We start from the raw sequence: 25,376 nt of genomic DNA, 5'->3' as shown, positions 1-25,376 counted from the left end.
TGGAAACTTTCTAGGCATAGTTGAGCTCCTCAGAAAATATGACCCACTTTTATCAGAGCATGTTAAATGTGTTGGAGAATCGCAAGAGAGTCAAAAGTGCATGCAAGTCAATTATCTCTCCACATGCATACAAAATGAGTTTGAGCTATGTGGGTCATTTGTACAAACAACAATTCTTGATGAGATTTGAAATGCCGAGTATTTTTCAATCATTGTTGATGGCACTCCAGATTGTTCTCACAAGGAACAGACTACTGTGGTTATTCAATATGTCAAGATTGCAGACAGCTCAAAATTTTCAATTGAAGAAAGGTTTATTTTGTTTGATAATGTCATGAGAAAATGTGGAAAAGAAATTGCTGCTCGAGTACTAGCGATTCTAGAAGGTTTTAAGTTAGATTTTCATGTCTGCATTGGTCAAGCCTATCACAATGGATCTAATATGGCTGGGAAGTACAAAGGTGTACAAGCAGTTCTGTTTGAGCATAATTCAAACTGTATTTTCTCCAGCTGTGGAAACCACACAGTAAACCTTAGGTTTCAGAGTAGCAGCCGTGTTAGTCTGTATTTGCAAAAAGAAAAGGAGTACTTGTGGCACCTTAGAGACTAACAAAGTTATTTGAGTATAAGCTTTTGTGAGCTACAGCTCACTTCATCAGATGCATAAACCTTGTAGGTGATGACTGTGCTGAATCATGCAAGGAGGCAATTACTTACTTTGGAACGGCTCAGCAAATGTACAATCTCTTCAGTAGCAGTCCATAAAGGTGGGAAATTCTGAAGCAATATCTTCCTGTTTCACTGCCTGAGATGTCCAAAACTAGATGGTCTGGACGGACTGATGGACAGCATTTGAATTCAGTGAGAAAGGCTTTAAATGAGCTTGAATCTCTCAGTCTCACTGCACAGGCTCGAACTGAACTTCAGTCTATTCAGAAGCACATGTCCAAATTTGAATGCATGCTGATGTCATCTTTGTGGATGAAGCTATTTATAATGATTCACCAAAATAATCTGATAATTGAAGCACGCAATGCTACTCTTGATGTTAAGAGGGATAACACTGAAAGTCTTATCAATGACATTCAACAGATTCATGAACAATGGGTTGTGATCCTGACTGAGTCCAAATTAGTAGTACAAAATCTTGGCATTTCATCTGAGTTCTCCACCAGTTGCAACTTACCCACTGAATCCGATGCTGAGCAGCATTATAGGGTCAATGTCTTCCTTGTCATCATTGACTCTATTCAATCAGGTCTTACACATAGATTTGAGTCACTCTGACTAATTTGTACCCTTTTTGGGTTTCTTTGGCAGTTCAACAGACTGAGGGCATGTCTACAGTATGAAATTAGATCCATTTTATAGAAGTCGATATTTAGAAAGCGATTTTATACAGTCGATCATGTATGTCCCCTCTAAGCCCAGTAGATCAGTGGAGTGCGTCCTCAATACCATGACTAGCGTCGACTCATGGAGGTGTGCACTGTGGGTAGCTATCCCAAGGTTCCCACTGCCGATTGGAATTCTGGGTTAAGCGCCCAATGCCTGATGGGCACAAACATTGTCATGGGTGGTTTTGGGTACATGTATCAGTCTCCCCTCCCTCCATCCCTTCCTCTTTGAAAGCAACGGCAAACAATCGTTTCATGCCTTTTTTCCTGGGCTATCCATGCAGACACCATAGCATGGCAAGCATGGAGCCCGCTCAGCTGCGCACTGCTTTTGTGAGCATTGTAAACACCTCGTGCATTATCCTGCAGTATGTGCAGAGGCTGGCTAGGAGCCACCAGCACAAGGACAATTGTGAGGAGGACATGGACACAGATGTTCCTGAAAGCATGGGATGTGGCAATTGGGATAACATGGCAGCATTGGGGCAGGTTGATACAGCGGAATGCTGATTCTGGGCCTGGCAAACAAGCACAGACTGTTGGGACCACATAGTGTTGCGGGTATGGGATGATTCACAGTGGCTGCGAAACTTTCGCATGCGTAAGGCCACTTTCATGGAACTTTGTGAGTTGCCTTCCCCTGCCCTGAAGCGCAGGAACACCAAGATGAGACCTGCCCTGACAGTTGAGAAGCGAGTGGTGATAGCCCTGTGGAAGCTTGCAATGCCTGACTGCTACCGGTTAGCTGGGAATAAATTGACAAGTATACCATGGGGGCTGCTATGATCCAAGTAGCCAAGGCAATCAATAACCTTCTGCTAACAAGGGATCTTCTGCTAACTGGTGGATCACAAGGGACATTTCACCGACATCAGCGTGGAATGGTCGGGAAAGGTGCATGACACTAGCATCTTTCAGCACTCCAGGCTGTTCAAAAAGCTGCAAGAAGGGACTTTCTTCCCAGACCAGAAAATTACCGTTGGGGATGTTGAAATGCCGATAGTTATCCTTGGGGACCCAGCCTACCCCTTGCTCCCATGGCTCGTGAAGCCGTACACAGGCAGTCTGGACAGTAGTAAGGAGCAGTTCAACTATAGGCTGAGCAAGTGCAGAATGGTGGTAGAATGTGCCTTTGGACGTTTAAAAGGGCATTGGTGCTCTTTGCTGAGTAGGTTAGACCTCAGCACAACCAATATTCCCATTGTTATTGCTGCTCGCTGTGTGCTCCATAATATCTATGAGAGTAAGGGGGAGATATTTATGGTGGGGTGGGAGGTTGAGGCAAATCACCTGGTGGCCAATTTTGAACAGCCAGGCACCAGAGCAATTAGAAGAGCACAGCAAGATGTGCTGCACATCAGAGAGCCTTTGAAAAACAGTTTCATGACTGATCAGGCTACGGTGTGACAATTGTGTCTGTTTGTCCTTGATGCAAACCCACCCCCTTTGGTGAATGTACTTCCCTGTAAGCCAATCCCCTTCCCCCCTTCAACCACAGCTGGCAAAGGAAATAAGGTCCCTATTGTTTTGAATCCATTCATTCTTTATTTATTAAAAAAAAAAAATAGAGATCACTGACAAGGTAGCCCAGGTAGGGTGGGGGAGGAGGGAAGAACAAGACCACATTGCTTATCATAGCCACATAACAAATCAAAGCTGTTTGAATGACAGCCTTCTGTTGCTTAGGCCATCCTCTGGAGTTGAGTGGCTGGGTGCCCGGAGCCTTCCCCCCCCCCACGTTCTTGGGCGTCTGGGTGGGGAGGATATGGAACTTGACGAGGAGGGCAGGCAGTCATACAATGGATGCTGTGGGGATCTGTACTCTAGTTGCCTTTCCTGCAGCTCCACCAGATGCCTCATCATGTCTGTTTGGTCCCCCATTAGCCTCAGCATCTCCTCCTGCATGTTCCAATCACGCTCACTGTATACTTTCCTGGCCTCTGCCACTGAATGCCTCCATGCATTCAGCTGTGCCCTATCAGTGTGGGAGGACTGCATGAGCTCTGAAAACATGTCATCACGAGTGCATTTTTTTTGCCTTCTAATCTGCGATAACCTCAGGGACAGAGTTGATACAGGGAGCATAGAAACATTTGCACCAGCAGGGGGGACAAAAAGGGAGAGTACAATTTAAGAAGATACATTTCTGAGAACAAAAGGGAGACTCTTTCACAGTGAATCAAGCAATTCACAGCAGACAGCACATGTGTTTTAGTACAAGGTCACATTTTGCCTTTTATATTGAGCACCTGCCAATATGGTAACACATCACACACAGCTGGGCAACAGAAATCAGTTTCCAGGCAGCCATGGTAAGCCAAAGGGTACGCGGGGTTGGCTTCTTCTGCGTTCGTAACGTGTGGGAAAGGTTTCAAACTGCAGTGCCCTCCTTTTCTGTAGCAAGCAATGCCGGTTGGGTTTGCCATTTAAAAGGAGGGGCTGCGGTTTTGGGGTGGATGTGCAGCACACCCCTCCCCCCACCTCACCGCGTGGCTATTCTCTGGGATGATCCCTTTTAGCCAAGTATAACCAGCCCAGCATGAAAGGGGTCCTTTTACTGTTCCCTTACAAAAATTCCCCTTTTTCAACCAGGTGACCATGAATGATATCACTCTCCTGAGGCTGACACCGAAAGATAAAGACCGAATGTTGCATGAATGCGACAAATACCCAGGACCATTCGCTGCCATGCTTTGTGCTGCAATGATTCCAGACTACTTGCAACTGGCTTGGCATGGTAAAGTGTCCTACCATGGAGGACGAAATAAGGCAGCCCTCCCCAGAAACCTTCTACACAGGCTTTCAGAGTACCTCCAGGAGAACTTCATGGAGATGTCCCTGGAGGATTCCTGCTTCATCCCCAGACATGTTATCAGATTTTCCAGTAGCTGTACTGGCCGCAAATGCATCCCAATTCTTCAGGGCAAATCAAACATTAAACTCAATTGCTTTTAACCCCTGTAGCATAGTTACAAATGTGCACTCGCCAGAGGTGCCTTCTTCGCCTTCAGGGTCCGGGAACAATACGCCTTCAGAGGGTATTGGCTCCAGGGTGATGAAAAGGTCCTGGCTGCTGGGGAGAACGGATTCTCCGCTTGCCTGCTACACATTCTCCTCCTCCTCCTCTTCCTCATCCACAAAATCCTCCTCTGTGTTGCGTGAGACTCCCCCCTTGCAGGTGTCCATGGACAGTGGTGGGGTAGTGGTAGAGTCCCCCCCCAGAATGCAATGCAGCTGATCATAGAAGTGGTATGTATGGGGCTCTGACCCGGAGTGACCAATTGCCTCCTTTGTCTTTTGGTAGGCTTGCTCCTTAACTTTCACGTGGCACTGCTGTGTGTCCCTGGTGTAGCCTCTGTCCACTACGCCCTGTGCGGTTTTGGCATATATATCAGCATTTCTTCTTATGGTTTGCCTGCACAGATTCTTCTCCCCATACAGCAATCAGATCCAGTGTCTCCCGTTCGCATCATGCTGGAGCTCATTTGCGATTCTGGGACTGCATGGTCACCTGTTCTGCTGAGCTTGCCACGCTGACCAAACAGGAAATGAAATTCAAAAGTTCCCGGTGCTTTTCCTGTGTACCTGGCTAGTGCATCGGAGTTGAAAGTGCTGTCCAGAGCAGTCACATTGGAGCACTCTGGGATAGCTCCCGGAGGCCAATACAATCGAATTGCACAGAATACCATCGAATCCCAGGAAGGTCGATTTTAGTGCTACTCCCCTCATTGGGGAGGAGTACAGCAGTCGATTTGAAGAGCCCTTTAGGTCAGCAGAACGGGGTTGGTTGTGTAGCCGCATTGCTTATAAAATCGACCTAATGCAGCTAAATTTGACATAACCTCGTAGTGTAGACCAGACCTGAGTAATGAAGATCTACTTTCTGCAGCTGAACAATTTCAGCAACAGTACAACAAAGAAATCTCAAAAGATCTCAGTGACGAGTTAATCTTCCTCAAACAAATATATTCCACAAACTTCAAATTGGATTGCAAGCCAAAGGAATTGCTTCAAGAAATACTGAAACTTGGACTCTCTGACGTGTTTCCTAATATCACCATTGCATTGCATATTTTTATCAGTTTGCCTGCATCAGTGGCTTCAGGTGAACGCACCTTCAACGTGTTGAAGGAGGTAAAGAACTATCACCGTTCAACTATGGAACAAGAGCGTTTGAATGGGCTCGCCATGCTTAATATCAACTGTGACATCGCATGAAAGATAGATTTTTCCTCAGTAATTAGTGCATTTGCACAGAAAAAGGCTAGAAAAGCAATTGTTAAATAAAAAAATAGTCTCACTCTTTTTTTGGTGCCTTATTTTGCTTTCATGTGTCGTCATTTTTTATTTTTATTATGGCTAGGGGCCTCAAAAGCTGGAAGCGGCCTGGGCTGCTCTGGACCTCTGAGAGGGCCTGGGAGCTCCTGATCATCAGCAAACATATAGAGATGGGGGGACAGTACCAATACCACACTGTATAGTGGTTCCTAGAGCATCTTGATGAGATGCACAACCCCAGGATACTGCCCAGGATGGTAGTGCTAATGTCACATAACAGTGGCAGTGAGGACAAGGGTATCATATCAATATCCAGCACAGATTATGGGGACCCTTGGGTGAGGGTATGGGAAGCATGTGGGAGCATTGCACAATTCACTACAAAGGTATGCACACAAGTGTAGATAGAGTCTATATCCTGGCTGGGTTCATTATATCGCCTCTTCCTTCTGATGTAGATAAATGGACTACAATGCCAGTTGCTTGGTGGTGCGAGGGAGGGTCTTTCAGATGAGACCTCAAAAGTGGAGATCCCATCTGCCCTGTGTGGGTATTGTAAGTTCCATTGCGCTTCTCACAAGCAAAGGCAGGGTGCTCCTTCACCAGTATTTATCTCCCTCTGACACTCTTGTGTTGTGTGCTTTGTGCCAGTTGTTTGTGGCTAGAGGCACTCACTGGTGTTGTACTGCATGTATAATACTTTGTAAGCCCTTTAGGATGCAAGGGACTGTACTGATACCCAGCATTCTGGATGGGCCCTGCATGTGTGTTAATGTATTAGATACGCAATTTACAAAATAGAGCGTGCAAGCCAGATGGTGAAGAAGACTAGGGTTGGGAGGATCCGTCTCATTCAATGCAGAGGTTGGACAATGTGCACTCTTTGGGCTTATCTGCACTGGCAAGCTATAGAGGTGTAATGCAACATGTGAGTTTAAAGTGCTATGATTATACTAGTATAATTCCTGGTGTGGACACACTTATTCCAGCATAAGAGGAGCCTTTTTCCAGTTTAGTTTATGCTACTATAGAAGAGGTTTAAACTAAGGGCATGGCTACACTTGCAGATGTAGAGCGCTTTGAGTTAAACCCGCCTTCGGAGAGTGCAGTAGGGAAAGTGCTGCAGTCTCTACACTGACAGGAACAAGCGCACTGGTGTGGCCACATTTGTGGCACTTGAGCGGCATTGGGAGAGGTGCATTATGGGCAGCTATCCCACAGAGCACCTCTTCCCATTCTGGTGCTGTGGCTTGTGGGAGGCGGGCGAGGGGTGCAGGACATTCTGGGTCCTGTCCCAATGTCCCATGATGCATCAGTTTGCATCCCAGCAATCCCTGTGCTTCCGTCCACATTTGGGGCAATCTTTCAAAGTTTTTTGTACTGTGCGCTCTGTCTTCCCTTTTGGTCTGTGGGAATGGAGCCCGAACTGCTGAGGAGTATGCTGACAAATCTCGCCAGCACGTCATGTTTGGCAGTCCAATTATTCCTTATGATCCAAAGTGACAATGACGGCTCTGATGATGATATCAACTTGAGTAACACATATGACACGAGTTTGTTTGTGGCATTCACGGACATGCTCACCATCATGGAATGCCACTTTTGGGCTCGGAAAACAAGCACTGAGTGGTGGGATCACATCGTCATGCAAGTCTGGGATGACGAGCAGTGGCTGCAGAACTTTCGGATAAGAAAAGGTACTTTCATGGGACTGTGTGAGGAGCTCGCCCCCACCCTGCGGCGCAAGGACATGAGATTGAGAGCTACCCTAATGGTGGAAAAGCGGGTGGCTATTGCAATCTGAAAGCTGGCAACTCCAGAGAGTTACCAGTTTGGAGTGGGGAAGTCGACCGCTGGAATCGTGTTGATGCAAGTTTTCAGGGCCATTAATCGCAGCCTGCTCAGAAGAACTGTGACTCCGGGTAACGTGCATGACATTGTGGATGGCTTTGCACAAATGGGTTTCCCTAACTGCGCAGGGGTGATAGATGGCACACATATTCCAATTCTGGCACCAGCCAACCTAGCCTCCGAGTACGTTAATCGGAAGGGTATTTCTCTGTGGTTCTCCAGGTGCTTGTGGATCACTGTGGGCGTTTCATTGACATTAACGCAGGCTGGCCCGGAAAGGTGCATGACGCACGCATCTTTCAGAACACTGGCCTGTTCAGGAAGCTGCAAGCTGGGACTTTTTTCCTAGACCAGAAGATCACTGTAGGGGAAGTCAAAATGCCCATTGTGATCCTTGGAGACCCCACTTACCCTTTAATGCCATGGCTCATGAAAACCTACACAGGGAGCCTTGACAGCAGCAAGGAGCAGTTCAACAACAGGCTGAGCCGGTGCAAAATGACTGTGGAGCGTGCTTTTGGCCATTTTGGCTCTCTGTATGGGAAGCTGGACCTGGCCGATGACAGCATCCCCGCGGTTATATCTGCATGCTGTACGCTCCATAACATTTGTGAAGGAAGGGTGAATGATTCACTCAGGCATGGAACTCGGAGGTTCAACACCTGGAGGCTGAATTTGAACAGCCAGAGAGCAGGGCTATTAGAGGGGCCCAGTGCAGGGCTGCAAGAATTAGGGGTGCCTTGAGGGAAGAATTTGAGGCTGAAAGCCACCAGTAATGTCTGGTGCCCTGCCTGGGAGTGAAGTGCAGTGGTTCCAATGTTAGTAGGAATCTGTGTTTGCTACGCTGACTTGCAGTGCCTGTTTCTTTCCTAGGCTAAGGTATCTTTTACTTTATGCAATAATAAAGAATGTTTTCAAAGCCAAACAAATCCATTTATTGAAAAGAAACACAACTGGGGAAACAGAAAGGGCAAGGGGGTGGGGTGGAGAATGGTACAATCACAGATTTGCATATGTCCTGTTATCATGCTCAGCCTTCCTGTCTGGAGTGGTGTGCAATGAGTGTTGCACTTCAGGATGGCTATACTGCATGGTGATGGGGGTTGAGTGCAGTGGGTAAGGGTCGTAGTTTTCAGGGCTGGGTGGTGAAGCTACAGGTGTTGGAGGCAGCTGGTGGCCGTAAGAACCCGGATGTTGGTGAAACTGGGTTGGAGGTGACATGGGGACACAAGGGAAAGAGTTTTGGGACAGGGGCTGCAGGGGCGGTCGGGCATGGTAGTGTTCCGCCTGCATGGCTATGAATGCCTGGATCTCCATTATGCTTATCAGCTGATCCATGCTTTGCTGCCGGAACACCGCGCTTTTGTGCTGGTGCTCTTCATTCTGCAGGCGGATCCTCCTTTCACTCTCCTGCCACTCCTGCACTTTTCGATTTTCATTACTTGAATGCTGCATTACTTCATGCAACTTGTCTTCCTTTCTTCTATGTGGCGTCTTTCTGATTCTTTGGAGCCTTTCAGCCGGTGTTAACATGGACGGCTGAGATCTCAAGGTTGCATCTGTAAAGGCAAAATGCAACACTTAACAGAGGCAGCATTGTTCACACCAGACAGAGCAGTGATTCCCCCGTACTTAAGGGCAAGCACAGTCTACACAATAGCATAATTTGCCCATCCCAAAGCGAGAGCGCATAACCCACAGGAGCCCCAAAAATGGTGAGTAAGCACAGGGCCAAGCGTGACTGATTGTTTCACGGCTTTACTATCCTGTGGGTTTCTGTGCCTTGGGGAGAGCCAACAGCGGCAGGGGGCCCCTATACTGAACACTGTCCCCACATTTTCCACAGGAGTTCGTCCTGGAAGATATCTCGCTGCTGAGGGTGACCTGGGAAGCAAGGGAGGGTCTTCTACTGCAATGTGGCTTCCACCCTGGCCCATATGCAGCTTGCCGGTGTGCAGCAATGGTCCCCCCACCCCTCACAGTACAGTGGTGTGGACAAGTTAGCCTTACTGGGACAAGGAACACAGTGGCTCTCCCGAGAAACTGCGTAAGCGCATTTCCCAAGTTCTGGCTGAGACCTTTGAAGAGATCACTGAGGCCGATTACCGCAATGTGAGAGTGCACATCAACGCCCTATTCCGCATCTACGCATGCATACGGCCCTAACCCTCCTCATCCAAGAGCCCACACCGAATAACTTCCTTCCCAAAATAAAAGCCGCTTACCCGGAACCTCCTCCGGTGTTTATCCTTTCCCAAGAACCGGCCGCCGCGACTGGCTACCTTCCTCCTGGCTTGGGAAAAGCTCCTGGCTGAATGCATCTAGGGATTCCGGGGTATCTTCCTCCGCCTCAGCACCCTCACTTCTGATTTGCTGCTTCTCCTCCTCCTCCCACCTTGTTGAACTGGGCTTTGAAGGGTCCATGGTGGTCTTCGGAGTGGAGGTGGGGTCGGCCCCAAGTATTGCGTCCAGCTCTTTGTAGAAACGGCATGTTGCGGGGGCAGCACCGGAGCAGCGGTTTGCCTCGCGGGCTTTGCGATAGGCATTCCGCAGCTCTTTCACTTTAATCCTGCACTGCCGTGCATCCTGGTCGTGGCCCCTTTCCATCATGTCCCTTGATATCTGCCCAAAGGTATTGTAATTCCTACAGCTGGAGCGCAGCTGGGACTGGACAGCTTCCTCCCCCCAAACACTGGTGAGGTCCAGCGCCTCGCCATTGTTTCATACTGGGGATTGCCTGGCGCGTGGAGGCATGGTCACCTGGAAAGATTCGCTGAGAGCACTCCATACCTGGCTGAGCAAACAGGAAGGGGATTTTCAAAGTTCTCAGAGAATTTAAAGGGTGGGTCTGACTGTTGGTCACCTGAGAGCAGGGCAGTAGAGTTCAAAGTGATGACCAGAGTGGCTAGAACAGGCATTGTGGGACACTTCTGGAGGCCAATCAGAGGGCACTAACAGACCAGGGCATCCACACTGGCGCTGCAGCGCTCCAGCGGGGGTGCACAAAACATTATTCTACTTGCCAAGGTGGAGTACCAGGAGCGGACCAGCCACGGAGTCAGAGTGCTCTATGTGCCTTGGGTAGTGAGCTAGTGTGCCCGGGGCTTTAATGTGCTGTAACGCACAAGTATAGCCAAGCCCTTAGGTGAAAAGAGCTGTTCTTATTCCAGAATAAGAGCATCCATATGTGGAATTAAACTGCTATCGCTATTCTGGTAGAACTATACAGTATAGTTGTACTGGTATAAACTGGAAAAAATTTCCCATGTAGCCAAGCCATTAGTACCAAGAGTCCAGGAATACAGACATCAGTTAAAGTTACAGCTGGTCAAAATTTCACAAGTCTTGCATTTTGAACAACATTTTTCATAATGAAATTGATTTTCAGGGAAGAAAAGTCCAGAAAGTTTTATGACTAAAGATGTTGTCACCATTTTCACAAGATTCCCTTGAATTCTTTTTTTTACTTTTTTGGGGACTAGTTTAAGTTATAACTAATAAAATCTAAATTCTTCAACATTCCCCAGGACGGTTTGTCCATATACTCAACCTCAAGACTGAGTCCAAAACATCAGGACCTAGCATGGCAAAAGCAGGTGCTATAATGTACTTGCTTATATGGTCCCCATATCATCAAAATAGATGAGCCTCATGAAACACCCTGATGAAGTAGGCAGTACTACAATCCCATTTTTTACAGGCACACATATAGAAAGCCTGTGGTACACCAGGGAATCCAACCTGAGTCTCCCAGAGCCCAAGCTTGCACTCTAATCACCAGACTATCCTTCCTCTGTCACAGCTCTTTGAAAAGCCAAGAATCTCTATTTTGCTTAAGATTCCAATTTCTAGCCTTCATAGATCAGCAGATATCCAGGCAGCCGGGTTCACACAAGAACCAAGCTGGACAGTGCCTTTGTAATACATTGTTATATGCTTCTGAAACTTGACAAATGCAAGAAACCCACAACAGTGAGCTTAATGCATTCCATCAGAGATGCTTGTGAAGAATACTCAGTGCCCACTGGTGGGATAAAGTAACCAATGCTGATGTGTTACAAAGTACTGGCCAAGAGATTGTAGAGACAAGGATTCGAGAAAGAAGGCTGAAGTGGTCTGAACATATATGGATGTTCAAAGACTATTCCTAGACAAGCCCTTAACTGGATATTATCTGATAGAAGATGTGGAAGAGGGGGATAACAGATGACATAAGAAAGCCATTGAGAAAGACGTCACTGTCATGGAAACAGACTATAACAGAGCAAAAAACATAGCATTAAACCAGGGGTCTCAAACACACGGCCCCCCGGCTGCATGCGGCCCACGGGGTTATTTTCTGTGGCCCGCCAGCTCCCCGTGGCACCCCCGCCCCCCCAGCATTTACCTAGGGCAGCTCCGGCCTGGGGCACACCGGGGGCAGGACGGCTCCCTGCCTGCCTGCCCTGCCCCCATGCCACTCCAGGAAGCGGCCGGGACCTGAGGGGGGGCCAGGGGTCTGTGTGTTGCCCTGGCCGCTCCTCCAGGTACCTCCCCTGAAGCTCCCATTGGCCGCGGTTCCCCGTTCCCAGCCAATGGGAGCTTCGGGGAAGGTACCTGGAGGAGCGGCCAGGGTAACACACAGACCCCTGTGCACCTCCTCCCTTCCCCCCCCCCCAAGAGGTCCCGGCCGCTTCCCGGAGCTGCGCGGGGGTAGGGCAGGCAGGTGGGGAGCCTGCCCTGCCCCCAGTGCGCGCTGGGCCATACCCGCCCTCCAAACTCCTCCTGCAGCCGAACCCACTGCCCTGAGTCCCCTGCCGCACCCCATACCCCTACCCGGAGCCCCCTACTGCACCCCGCACACCTCCTGCACCCCCTGGGGGCAGGGAGGGGGCAGAGTGGGGGTGGGAATTTCAGGGAAGGGGTTGGAATGGGGGCAGGGAAGGGGTGGGAAGATGTGGGGCAGGGCCTCACGGAAGGGGTGGAGTGGGGGTGGGGCCAGGGCAGCAGGCGGGGCGTGGTCAGTGGTGCGGCCCTCAGGCCAATGTACTCATCCTCATGTGGCCCTCGTGGTCATTTGAGTTTGAGACCCCTGCATTAGACAGACAAAGGTGGAAAGACTGGGTTGCTGCCTGTGTCACAAGGCAAAAGGGTATCTAACAAATACAATCTGGTTCACTATTGCCTAACCTGATCAGTGTACAAATGTTCGGAGGAACATTCCCTAGTCAGGAGGAATGACAGAAAGATTTCCCCAACAGGTTGTGGTTTCATTAAAGTGTAGGTTGTTGCAAGCTGCTCAGAGGTTTGAAGTGTTTGAAGTATCACACGGCAAATAAGTTTTAGAAATAATGGAGCTTATGAATTTCATGTCTTGTTCTGTGTGTGAATTGTCTGTGGGAGACCACAATTTATTCAAAATTTGTTATTCAGAATTATTCCTGGAATAACAGTCTACTGCTTATGCATGAGCAATTTGTTTAGGTTCTGATATTCTGCACTCCAACTATTTTGACTGGATGCATGGATCACTTGGTCCTATTCAGTAAAGTATCCCTATTCAGTTCAATGCTTAGCTTGCAGCATGTGGTTAAGTACTTTCCAGTATCAGGGCCTTAGTATGTTTCTCTTCACTGGCTGGTGACCTGAACTCAGTCTTTCCACTTCATTGGGTTCTGGATTAGACCCTAGATGAGCACAGCCCTTGGAATCCGTTTTCCCAATCCAAATACAGTGCTCATGATTTGCTCTCCACAACTAGTCTGTGATATTCCCTTAAAATTTCATGTGTTGCTAAACATTCATGTCAGTAAATGAGCTTTCTAAGCTACTCCTGGGAAGGCAGAAAGCCTGAGCACAGCCCCATTGAAAGGAATTTGTTTACAAATTGGAATGAATATTTGTGGGATGATCTTTTGCAGCAACAGCCCAGCTCTGCTGAGAACAAGTCACAAAGACAGATTGGTGGGCAGAGTGCAGGTGAAGAGATCAAGGATGCTTGAGAGATGCATTTGTCACTTGGTCACCGCCACCATCACCATGCATATAGTCTAGTGGAGATCATCAAAAGCACAAAGGTAGATGCCTAATTCCCTTTGCTAGTCAGCGGCTGGTAGGTGTTGAATTGCAATTTGTGTCTACGCAAATCTCCCCCTCTGAACATACTGATTCCCCATGCTCCCCTTTCCCAGTTAGCCTACAAATTTTCAGTACAAGAAGAGTAAAACACTGTACATTGAATTATAATTGTAGACAGTATGGTGCCACTAGAGGGGACAGGGTGTGGTGTTCTGTCCCCTCCAGTGGCACCAAGACCACTTAGAGAGAGAGAGAGAGTTAATGAGTCTACTCTACAGCCTTAGTTAACAGCCAGTTAGCTTTTAGCTCATGCAGTAGAGGATCATGCATTTAGCTCCAGAGCCCCCAGGTTCAATCCTGCCCACCGATGACCAGGGTCTGTTGGCGTTACACAAGGTCATGGTCCACTGAGCAAACATCACTTACTATTGTCCTGCAACTGCTGTTGTGGCGGTCATCTTACCACTATTGTTGCATTGCACATGTGATGCTACAAACCTTTTTTCATTTGGTTAAGAGAAGTTACAAGTAAAGTTAGCAACGACTGAAGATAAGAAAGGGAAGGGGGGGAGAGAGAGACTGACGGCCAAGAAAGCATGCCTTACTGTGACGGTACCTGGGGTTGGGTAGCACCTCACCACCACCTACCATTAGTGTGAAGCAGTTGTGTGGATCAGCTCTCTGAACCCACCAGCCCAGGCAACACAAGCACTACCTTACAGGCTTTGCTCTCTCTGTACAGGTAGCCACAAGCATGCAGTAACCCCTGAATCCTCGGAGCATTCTCTCCAGCCACTTATTCACTAACACTTGCAGAATTACCAGGCCTGCTGTTCTCAAAGGACCTGAATCTTAAAAGCTGGTGCATTCTGTTCAGGACCCCCATCTTGCTTAACATCGCAGCATGTGGCTATAAGGATGGAGAGAACATGGATAAGTTCATCAAAGATTCAAGTCACAAAGAGTAAGAATGCTGGAAACAAACAGTTACACATCAAACAAAATCATAACCCGCTTTCTAGAGACCAAACTGAATTAATAGACCTCCTGTCTAAAGAAGTTCTCTCAGCCCAAATTCTCTTCAGTGTTTTCAACCAAGCCTGGCTGAGGCCCATTTTCCATGCAGGAGAACACCCCTGTCCTTTTACTTTCTCAGGGAAGGATGCCTTCTCCACCCCCTAACACAGACAAGCAAGCCTCTGAAGTGCACCCACCAGATGGGGTTCCATCTCCACACCTCTGCTTTTCTCTTCCAGAGAGACTTTTTTCCCTCTGAAGTGCTCATAATCCTTCATTTGCATTCAGTTCAGACTGCTGACCCACTGTAAACGAGACAATATTCAATATACATGGTAACAAAGATGAATAGACATCTCCCGTCTGGCAGAAAACCTGTTTTTCACCCTTGCTCATGACTGATACTTTAATGCAGACTTTAAGACCGTGTTTTCAGTATACCGACACGTAACTCTTTACATCACATCTGTACAAACATTTCACAGTGATCTTAATAGCCAAGTGCGACTGCAACTTTAGTTTGAGACCTCTCATGACATTCTTTCATCAACCCGAATATACATACCAGAATCAGGAGTTTCCTGCAGCCCCTTTGCCAATTGGCATTAAGGTGTTCTTGGATCACACAACAGATTCAAACTGAAGACAGCGAGGGTGGGATTTGCAGAAGTGCTCAGCCGAACTCTGCTCCCACTGAAGTCATTGGGTGTTTTACCGAATTTCAGTGGAAGCAGCATTTTAACTCCCTGTCTCGAGATTTTCAATTCACTGGCATCTGTTGAGTCTGTTACGAGCCTCGTTCTCCAGGCTGCCAGTTTGTTCAACTCATGACGCCAGTCTATCAGCTAAGGCAAAAGTTGACACATCTGTTGCTGTGGTATCAGCTTTTTTGCTATTCAGTTTGGAGAAACACATTTGCACCTCTCCACTGTTTCCTTTTGTTCTAGGCCGAGTCTTTCAGCTATTTGTGCCAGGCATTGGCACAAACGAGGGGCAATGAATTGCCATTGAGCGAACTGTGTTACTTGGGAGCTTTTTCAAACACTACTTATTGCAATTGGCTCATCCACTCCTTCTTAAATGAGGGAACCAGCGTTTGATCTGCAGCAGCAGCAGCAGCTGGGTTCAAAACATTTTATCTCTAAAAGGTCAACCTATTATTGACATGGAAATAATTTTTCTTTAGCACCTCAACCAAAATCAGGACCCTATTGTGCTAGGCACTGTATATAAACATAGTAAGAGACAGACCCCACCTACAACAGCTGACAATGTAAACTGAAGAGACAAAGAATTAGTATCCCTATTTTACAGTGGGGGAACTGAGACACAGAAAGATTAAATGACTTGCCCAAGATCCCAACAGGAATTATTTGGGAGAAGTTCTATGGTCTGGGTTATTCAGGAAGTCAGCTTAGATGATCACTGTGGTCCCTTCTGGTCTTGGAATCTATGAATGAGGTCCATGCAGGGAGTGTAGAAGAGGCACCCTTTCCACCTGAGCACCCTCTTGAGGTGGAGAGAGGCTCTGCTGTGGCCTGCCTCAGTTCCCTACACATAGTGAGGCCACTTAGCAGTCAATGGGAAGCCAAACATTCTATTTTACAGCAGTGGATAAGCCTTCTGAAAGGAGCATTTGTACAAGAATTTAAAGGCTCTTACCTCTAAACCGAGATAAAACTAGTCTTAAAACTCCCAAAAGGCTCTAGGTTCCAGCAGCAGCTACTTCTACTGTAAGGCCTCAGGCTTCTCCACTGCCTGGAGAGCTCTGTGGTCTTCCCCCTGCTTGGCCAGGGTCTCTCCTAGGTCTCCCGACCTGGAAAGATTTTGCCTAGTTTAGGCCTCTCAGGAGCCTTCCTTTCTCCTCAGAAGCCTTTTTGTTTGTTTGTTTGTTTTTTTGAGAGAGAGAGAGAGCACGTGCTCCTAAGCCTTATATTAGGCCCGGGGATTCCTGGCTTAATTAACTGCCTTCCAGCTACTTAGGCTGTTAACTATGCCCAGGTGGACCTGCGTTGGCTCATTCCCTTCAGTGGAGTCTGTCACAGATTGACAGGGCATCTGACTCCCCAAAAGGGCCAATTCCGTGACAGGAAGCCTGTGTCAGAGCCAAGAATTGAACCCACATTTTTGGAGTCCCAACCCCTTTCCTCACAGATATACCCAGGCGTTTTATATGTACGTGTGTGTGTGAGAGAGAAAGAGACTACAGACATACAACGTTCAAAACCAGTAAAGATGTATTGACCTGTGGAATATTCTCCTCAGGGAAGCTGTGGGAGCCCAATTGCTTCAGGGTATTGAAGACTTGACTGCACAGACCATCAGTAAATACTGTTTGTTATTGATTTTATAGCTCCTAAACAGTGTGCTAAGTGCTTCACAGCACACACATAGACAGTAGGGAAAGATTCCGCACAGAGAGCAACTGAGCCAGTCTTTTCCATCTCTATATTCCATGAGTCTGAGATAAAGTTCTGAATTTAATTTTTTCTCATTTATTTTGAAGCATCAGATGTTATTGCCAATCTCTCTGAGCATCTTGAAATACATATTTCTTCCAGCTCCATAACTCTGTGGCCAACATTTCAAATAGGGGAGCCTAAAACCAGGCTCCTAAATCCATATTTAGGCACCCAAAAAGTCACAGCTTGCTTTTCAGAAGTGCTGAACACCTACAGATCCCAGTGAATTCAATAAGAACTGCGGGTTCTCAGCATCTATGAAAGTCAGGTCACTTTGATTTAGGAGCCTGACCTTAGGAACCCAGGGCTAGCCTCACCATGAGGAGAACAGAAGCGGCCACCTCAGGTGCCAGGCTGTGGTGGGGAGCCACTAGGACCCATAGTGTAGAAAATTGTGTCTGCTGCCAGTGCATATGTATTCTCTCTGCTCTAGATGCACAGAGATGGTGGAGTGCTGTGCTGCAGGAAGGAGGGCACAAGAGACATAACAGGCAGGCAGGAGAAAAGGTGAGAGGGAATAACAGAAAGCAGCAGGAGCTGCAGGGAGAGAGAGGAGGAGGAGCCTCTTATGTACCTCTCTAGCACCCCCAAGAGCCTGGACTGATTAGCACTAGCTTCTCAGGCGGCTTCCTGTTTCCTGCTGCTTCCCTGAACCCTCTTAAGGAGAACAGACAGTCAACTGAAGTAGTAGGAGCCAGTTAGGCCCTTAAGATGCTGATATCTTCCCTCACTCAGGCCCTGCTACCAGCCTGCTTATTTGTCCCCTTCAACTGAGTGTTGAGAGCCACTCTAGCTGGCACAGAACAGCAGTCATGAGTGAAAGACGAAAACGCCTCTCTGGGGCAGCATTCAGAAAAAGAAAGAAATCAAAGGAAACTTTTCTATCTAAGCAGGAAGGAGCTCTCCTGAGATACATAGATACAAATGTTCACGGTGAGCCTTCCGGCCCCAGTGAGGATGTGAGTGGTGAGGAGATGCCTGATCTTCCAGTTAGTCAGAGTGCAGGTGACCTGGCAGCTACTGCAACATCCATATCTCCATCTCAGATGGATGTAACCATGCACATTCCTGAAGAAAAGTGTAGATCAGAGAAGAGTGTGGTGGAGGCGCAAGAAACAGCTGCTGCTGAGTTTTGTTCCTTAAGTCTAGATGATCCAGGACTGTGGACCCTGAGGGACTTCCTTGTACTGCATGGGCCACAGCAAAGGAAAAACTTCATGTTCCCCATAGACAATGAAAATAGAAGTTTCCATCCAACACATTACTGGCATGAAATCCCCAATGGTGACAAAGTGGAGAGGCCACGGCTTATGTACTCAAAAACCCAGAATGCTGCATACTGTTTTTGTTGCAAACTCTTCCAGTCTAATGTTCCAGCCATATTGGGTTCTACAGGAACAAAGGACTGCAAAAATCTGGCTGGAAATCTGGCATGTCATGATAAGGCAGCAAATCACCAGAGAGCATTCCATAGGTGGAAAGAGCTTGAGATGAGACTACGGTTAAAGGCCACCATAGATGATCAGCATCAAGAGAAGATTGCATCAGAGTCTCTTTACTGGCAAAATGTTCTCAAAAGACTCATTGCCATTGTGAGAATGCTTGCTACCCAAAACCCAGCACTGCGTGGCACTTCAGATCAGCTGTATGTGCCTAAACAATGGAAATTTCCTTAAAATTGTGGAGATGATGGCTGAGTTTGATGCTGTACTCCAGGAGCATCTAAGAAGAGTCACCACCCAAGAAACGTACACACACTACTACCTTGGAAAAAAAAATTCAAAATGAGATCATACAGTTACTGGCAACAAAAGTCAAACAGAAGATTGTGGCAGATCTGAAGTCAGCAAGATATTACTCTGTTATTCTGGACCGCACACCCAACATCAGCCATATGGAACAAATGACTTTAAGGGTGTGTTTTGTAACAACAACAGAACTTTGTGAAAATGTCCCTGCAATGGTGACTGTCAGAGAGCATCTTCTAAAATTTATTGACATTGATGATACTACAGGAGCTGGTATGACAAATGTGCTTCTTAAAAAGCTGGAAGATACTGGAATTGCAATAGCTGACATGAGAGGTCAGGGCTACGATAACGGTACCAGCATGAGAGGAAACAACAGAGGATCCGAGAGTTAAACCCTCAAGCTTCTTTTGTACCATGCAGTTCCCATTCATTGAACTTGGTGGTCAGTGATGCAGCCTTATCTTCTAGTGAGGCTGCTGAATTTTTTAATGTAATTCAAAGCATCTATGTATTTTTCTCTGCATCAACTCATCGATGGCAAATTTTGAAGCAACATCTGGGAACATCCTCTCTGACACTGAAACCACTGAGTGCCACATGATGGAAAAGTCAAGTGGAGGCGATAAAGCCTATCAAACACCAAATTGGGAAGATAGATGACGCCATAGTTACCATTATGGAGGATAATGCTATGACAGGAACAGTTCGTGGGAGAACAGTGGCAGAGGGAAATGGAATAACCAGAAACGTACATAACTTCAAATTTCTGTGTGGCTTAGTGTTGTGGCATGACATACTGTTTGAAATAAATGTTGTAAGCAAGAGACTCCAAGGTGTTGCCCTTGATATATCTGGAGTAATGGAACAACTGGACAAAGTTGAATTCTTTAACCAGGTGCTAGATTGTGCAATACAGTCAGTTGAAAAACGTTTCATGCAGCTCAAGGAATACAGCAGTATATTTGGGATGTTGTATGATATTCCCAAACTCCTTACTATACCTGAAGAAGACCTACACCAGCAACGCAGGGCACTAAAGACAGTGTTGACACATGATGACATGTGCGATATTGATGCGAGTGATTTAGATGATGAACTGAAAGCCCTTTCAAGATACTTTTCAGCAGGATCAACTCCAAAGGCTGTTCTGGAATATATGTGCACAAATAAGATGACCACCCTCTTTCCAAATGCTTTTGTTGCTCTGCGCATACTTCTAACACTTCCTGTAACAGTTGCCAGTGGCGAATGCAGCTTCTCCAAGCTGAAATTAATAAAAACTCATCTACGCCCCACAATGACACAGGAGAGGCTGGTCGGCCTTGCAACCATCTCAATAGAGCATAACCTGGCCCAGACTGTGGACCTTCAGGAAGCAGTTCAAATCTTTGCAACAAAGAAGGCACGGAAAGCACCACTTTGATTATTCGAATAGATAAAAATGCCAGTGTTTACTCTGCAGACAAGAAAAGTTACATTTGCTGTTCAGGAGTTTGAAAGTTAAGTGTTACTTAAAATTTTTGAACAAGGCATTTTAAGTTGTTAGTTCTCCTTTATTGGGGTAGGTAGCAGCGCAGTACCATGAGAGGAGTAGAACAGGAAGAAGGCAGAATTGAGACCTTTCAAAGTTTTGGCCCAAGCAAGGGGGCATAGGGGCGTCATTTGAGCTCCACACCTCAAGTGCCAAAATGTTGTGGGCCAGCCCTGTAGGAATCTATCCTTGAAAAGGTTGGCCTGTTGTGGGTGTTTGTGCATGTGTGTGAAATACCATTGTATGTAGAGGAGAGCTGAGTAAATCATTTTTGCTGACCAGTTTATTTGATGAATCTTGCCTCTCTTTTTTTTCTCTTTTTAATTGTCTGTGGCTGGTTTACAATTTTCTCCAATTTATCCATTATTCCAAATTATTCATTGAATCCTTTCCATTAATAGTTCTTGGTCTGTAGATTGAGTGTAAACAATTAACTGCTATTTGAAATTCAAAACTTGAGCTGTGTTGGTTAGTTCTGATTGGACACAAATCACCTGGTATGTTTCTGTTTGCTGATTGGATGGGAGTAACTCATGGAATCAAGTTTTTGGTGCAAAGACCCATGTTTCCAAACTGAAAATTCACTAAAAATTGGCTGTTTTCATTAACACTCTTGCCTGTAAATGCATTTTCTAGAATTTTTATGGAAAGTGTATACAAACCAGCCAACTCCAATCAGGCAAATTTTATTTTAAAATGTGAAAGATGTTATTTTTTGCAGTTAATATTTATTTTGTCAGGCTTCAGACATCTGTGTTTTGCAGGTATCTGTACAAGCGGTGAAGCCTGACAAAATAAATATTGACTGCAATAAATAGTAAATACAATTTTTTTTCATCTAATCACCAAGGAAACATGCTACTTATGACAGAACAAGTGGTTGCGAGACCATAGTGAAGGGCATGTCCCAGATTTCACTTTTAACAGGGAATAAAAGTGTGAATATCTTTTGAAGTTTTTGAAAGATATATAACAATTTGGGCAAAACTTACTTTCCATTAACATCTTACTCTCTCCTCCCATCCCCCCACCCCACCCCTGAAAAAAGAAAAAAAAAAAGCTAGAGGTTGATATTACAACTTAAGAAATAATGGCAGGCAAAACTCATACCCAGCAAATGCACTGACTTCCAGTGGGTAGCATATGCTACTTGGGTTTTTTAAGTTCATTCAAAATGCACATTTTATTCAATTACGTATCATTTGGAGAATAAAATGTGGCTTGATTCCACATTCAAAATAGTCAGGAGAAAAGATGCCAGCCAGGTACACTTTGAGCGTATAATGTGTACACAGGAAAATGGTACTTAATAACCAAGTGTATCATCCATCCCCCGAAAGTAACTAAACTTACTACCTCATAGTTCCTAAGTGCACAAAGCGACTCAGCCGAGAGGCTAATGCACTAGTAATGGGCGCTAGGGCAATTTAAGAGTACGTGCAAAATCAAATGAGTTTAACACAGCACCTACTTGGCGGTTGTCCTTCCCTCTTGGGAGGTGAGCATCGTAGGCAAAATGGCCATCTGTGCTTGGTGGAGATCCAAGACTGTAATAATGGAGTATTACAGGTAAAGATTAAGGTGCAATCCCTTTTTCAGTGATTAACACTGAAAAACGCTATTTTTTTAAAATAAGGTTCTGGACTAACATAGGGGGTTGTGGACTAGGACTGAGACTCATTGGCAAAGCTGCAGAGAGGGGCTCAGGGCTGGAATTAGAAGGGATATGTAGGTCAGCACCTAGGTGCGCCAGTCAACTGTATGGGGCTCCAGGACTGGAATAGCAGCAGGTGCAGCACATCAGGAGTGAGGTCTATGGGCAGAGCTCAGGGTTGGAATAGCAGGGGCTAACCCAAATTTTCACCCATGCTGCAGGGTAAAGTTGAAACACTTTTGAGATTAAAAGGTGACATGTTTTTCTATTTCCTTTTTCATTCACAATTGTACTTCCTGTTTTTTGATCTGAAGAACCAGCATGGCCTGAGAGAGATTGCATCTGTGCAGCAGAAGCAGGAACTAACAGGAATCCCCCTAAGATCTCTCTTATAAGGTTTCCAGCCCAAATTTGCAAACTCAAGGTCAGATTCTCAGCTGGTGAAAATCAGCACAGCTCCACTGAAGTACACCAGCTGAGGGTCTGGCCCTCCAAGTAGTTTGGATGAAGTTTGTGTGGCCATAGGATTTCAAGAGCTTTTCTCAAATGAGTGTTGAACTTTTTGAGGTTTCCACTCATCACCAGTAAGAAGGAGGTGAGGAAAGCCAGTTTCCCCCACCCCCAGTTTACAGGAGTTGATATTCTAACCTTCACGAATCACTGACTTTACCCATGTTTTATACCCTTTGCCATTCCTCTCCTCCGCTAGTGCTTTACATTTAAAAGGGATGGACATCACCTAGTGACCAGAGCAGAACACGCCTGGGTTGAATTCCTGGCTCTGCTACGGCCATGCAGTCACCAAACTGATCTGTGCCGCAGTTTCCCCATGTATAAAATAGGGATACTAACACCTAGCTCATGGATCTTGTGAAGCAAAATTTATTAATGTTTTAAAGAGCTTCAAGATCCTCAGATGACAAATGAATGTTATTAACTTTAGCTTTACAACATGTGTTATTAAAAATATAAAATCCTATAATGAGGGGATGTGTGGGGTTGGGGAGGAGGGAGGGACACAAGTGTTTGGACTGTTAAAAGAAGGTCCTGAAAGGGAAAAACATATGAAACCCTGATTTAGGAGGCTATGATCTTCTGTGCTGTGTTGTTGAACTGGTCTGACCTAGGCATAGTCTGAATTGAGTAATCTGGAGAGGAGGAGTGAGTCTAGGGTATCCTTGTTGGAAAACCCTTGCCATTTGCGATGCTCTATTGCATTCAAAGGCAAAATATTTGTTCATCAGGAATATGGGGCTAAAAGTCATCTTTGGCAATGCTAGTTTTGCAGCATCCAGAGATGGGATGCTGCACGCCACCTGTCATAAATATAAAGGGAAGGGTAACCACCATTCTGTATGCAGTGCTATAAAATCCCTCCTGGCCAGAGGCAAAATCATTTTACCTGTAAAGGGTTAAGAAGCTCAGGTAACCTGGCTTGCACCTGACCCAAAATGACCAATGGCGGGACAAGATACTTTTATTTTTCTTAATTCCTGGACGGCTGTGGTCACCTTCCCCCATGGAATTAAATACAATCCATGGCCCACAATAATACATAAGTGTGGCATTTGGGGCATCTAATAAAATGTTCTTAAACAATAACAAATTATCATTCAAATTTTTCTGATTAAATTCTTCCTCCCAGCTGATTTGTGTCATGATTGTTTTCAGCTTTGTGAAACTGGTCCTTTTGAGGCACCAAGTAAATACATAATTGGTCTGGACTTTATTCTGTTTTTACATCATAAATGTGATCAAGTTATGATCACCTGTACCTAAGCTATCATTAATTTTTACTTCTGTGATCTGTTCCTTTTTACCTGTCAAAGCAAGGTCTAATATAGGAAATGGTCACTTATAATATTTAGAAATTCCAAGGATATATTAGTATTGGCAGCGTGAAACCTCCAGATTTGTGACTCAAACTGAAGTCCTCCATGATCACATGGCTTTTTTTCCTATACACATTATAGGCCAAGAGCTGATCACCCTGTTCCCTAGAGTGATTTGGTGGTCTGTAGTAGACATCAGATAATACCCCATCTTGTGCTCTATAGACTCATAGACTGTAAGGTCAGAAGGGACATCATGATCATCTAGTCTGACCTCCTGCACATCACAGGCAACAGAACCTCACCCACCAATTCCTGAAATAGACCCATAAACTTTGGCTGAGTTACTGAAGTCCTCAAATCACAATTTAAAGACTTCAAGTTACAGATTTGAAGACTTCAAGTTTATCTGTTAAGACATTGAGCCATAGATCTTTTCTATACTACAAAGTTTCGTCGACAAAACAGTGGAGGTGTAAACACTACAATGCTCCTCCTGCTGGCAAAAATCTCCTGCTTTGCCAACAAAATAAAACCACCTTGACAACAGGTGTTGAGCTTTTTGTGGCAAAGTTAGATCGACAACATGTCAATGTAGACACCGCGATAAGCATTCCAGATAATTTTCTTCTGAGCTGCCAGTGGCTCAGGAACAGATGTAATTTTTTACATAGACGGCCACCAGCCCTCCCTTTTTGCCCAATCAATCCTTCCTAAATAGGTTATTTTTACCATTGATTTTAACATTCCAGCCATGCAAATCATCCCACCAGGTTTCAGGAATACAAAATTGATCGAATATATGCTAATAAATGATCAGTTCCTCTTGTTTGTTACCCAGGCTCCTAGCATTGATGAATAGGCAATTAAAGAATTTTTTTCTCTTCAGATCCTTTGATTCCTTAATTAATTTTGTTCTCAACATTTCGATTTTATGCTAAATAAGTGCTTATGTCTTCTCTCTTTTTACCCTCCCCTTTTGTTATTAGTTTAACGACTTCCTGACTACTCTAACCAGCCTGTCCCTAAGGAGATTGGTTCCCCATCTACTGAGGTGGAGGCCACCCAAACTATATAGCCCCTTCTCCTCATAGAAGGTGGACCAATATTCCACAAATCCCAAACTTTCCACACTACTTCACTTACATAACCAGCAGTTCACTTCCAGAATCTTCTGCCTTCTATCTTTCTTCAGTTATGGGACAGAAAGGATTTGGGAGAAGATCACTTGGACATTCTACTTCTTCAGCACACTTCTGAGGTCCCTGAAGTCATCTGTTATCTGTGAGATAGCCCATGACACAGTGTCCATAGTGCTGAGATGAACCATTATCACTAGATCCGTGCCCATCAGCTTCAGAACCCTACCCAATCTTTCAGTGACGTCACATGTCTTGGCTTTGGCAAAACAGTACACTGTTCTGTTTTCTGCCTGTCTCTTGCAGAACTAAGTGGAGAGGAGCTAAAGTGGGGAACAAACAAATCCATAAGTCACCATGATATTCCTATTGGAAATTGTCTTCTGTGGAAGGTCAAAATTTTCAGG

The sequence above is a fragment of the Lepidochelys kempii genome, chromosome 8 (genome assembly GCF_965140265.1).
Source record: "Lepidochelys kempii isolate rLepKem1 chromosome 8, rLepKem1.hap2, whole genome shotgun sequence".
In the NCBI taxonomy this organism is placed as follows: Eukaryota; Metazoa; Chordata; order Testudines; family Cheloniidae; genus Lepidochelys; species Lepidochelys kempii.
The sequence above is the reverse complement of the archived record's forward strand: the minus strand, read 5'-3'. Positions refer to the sequence as shown.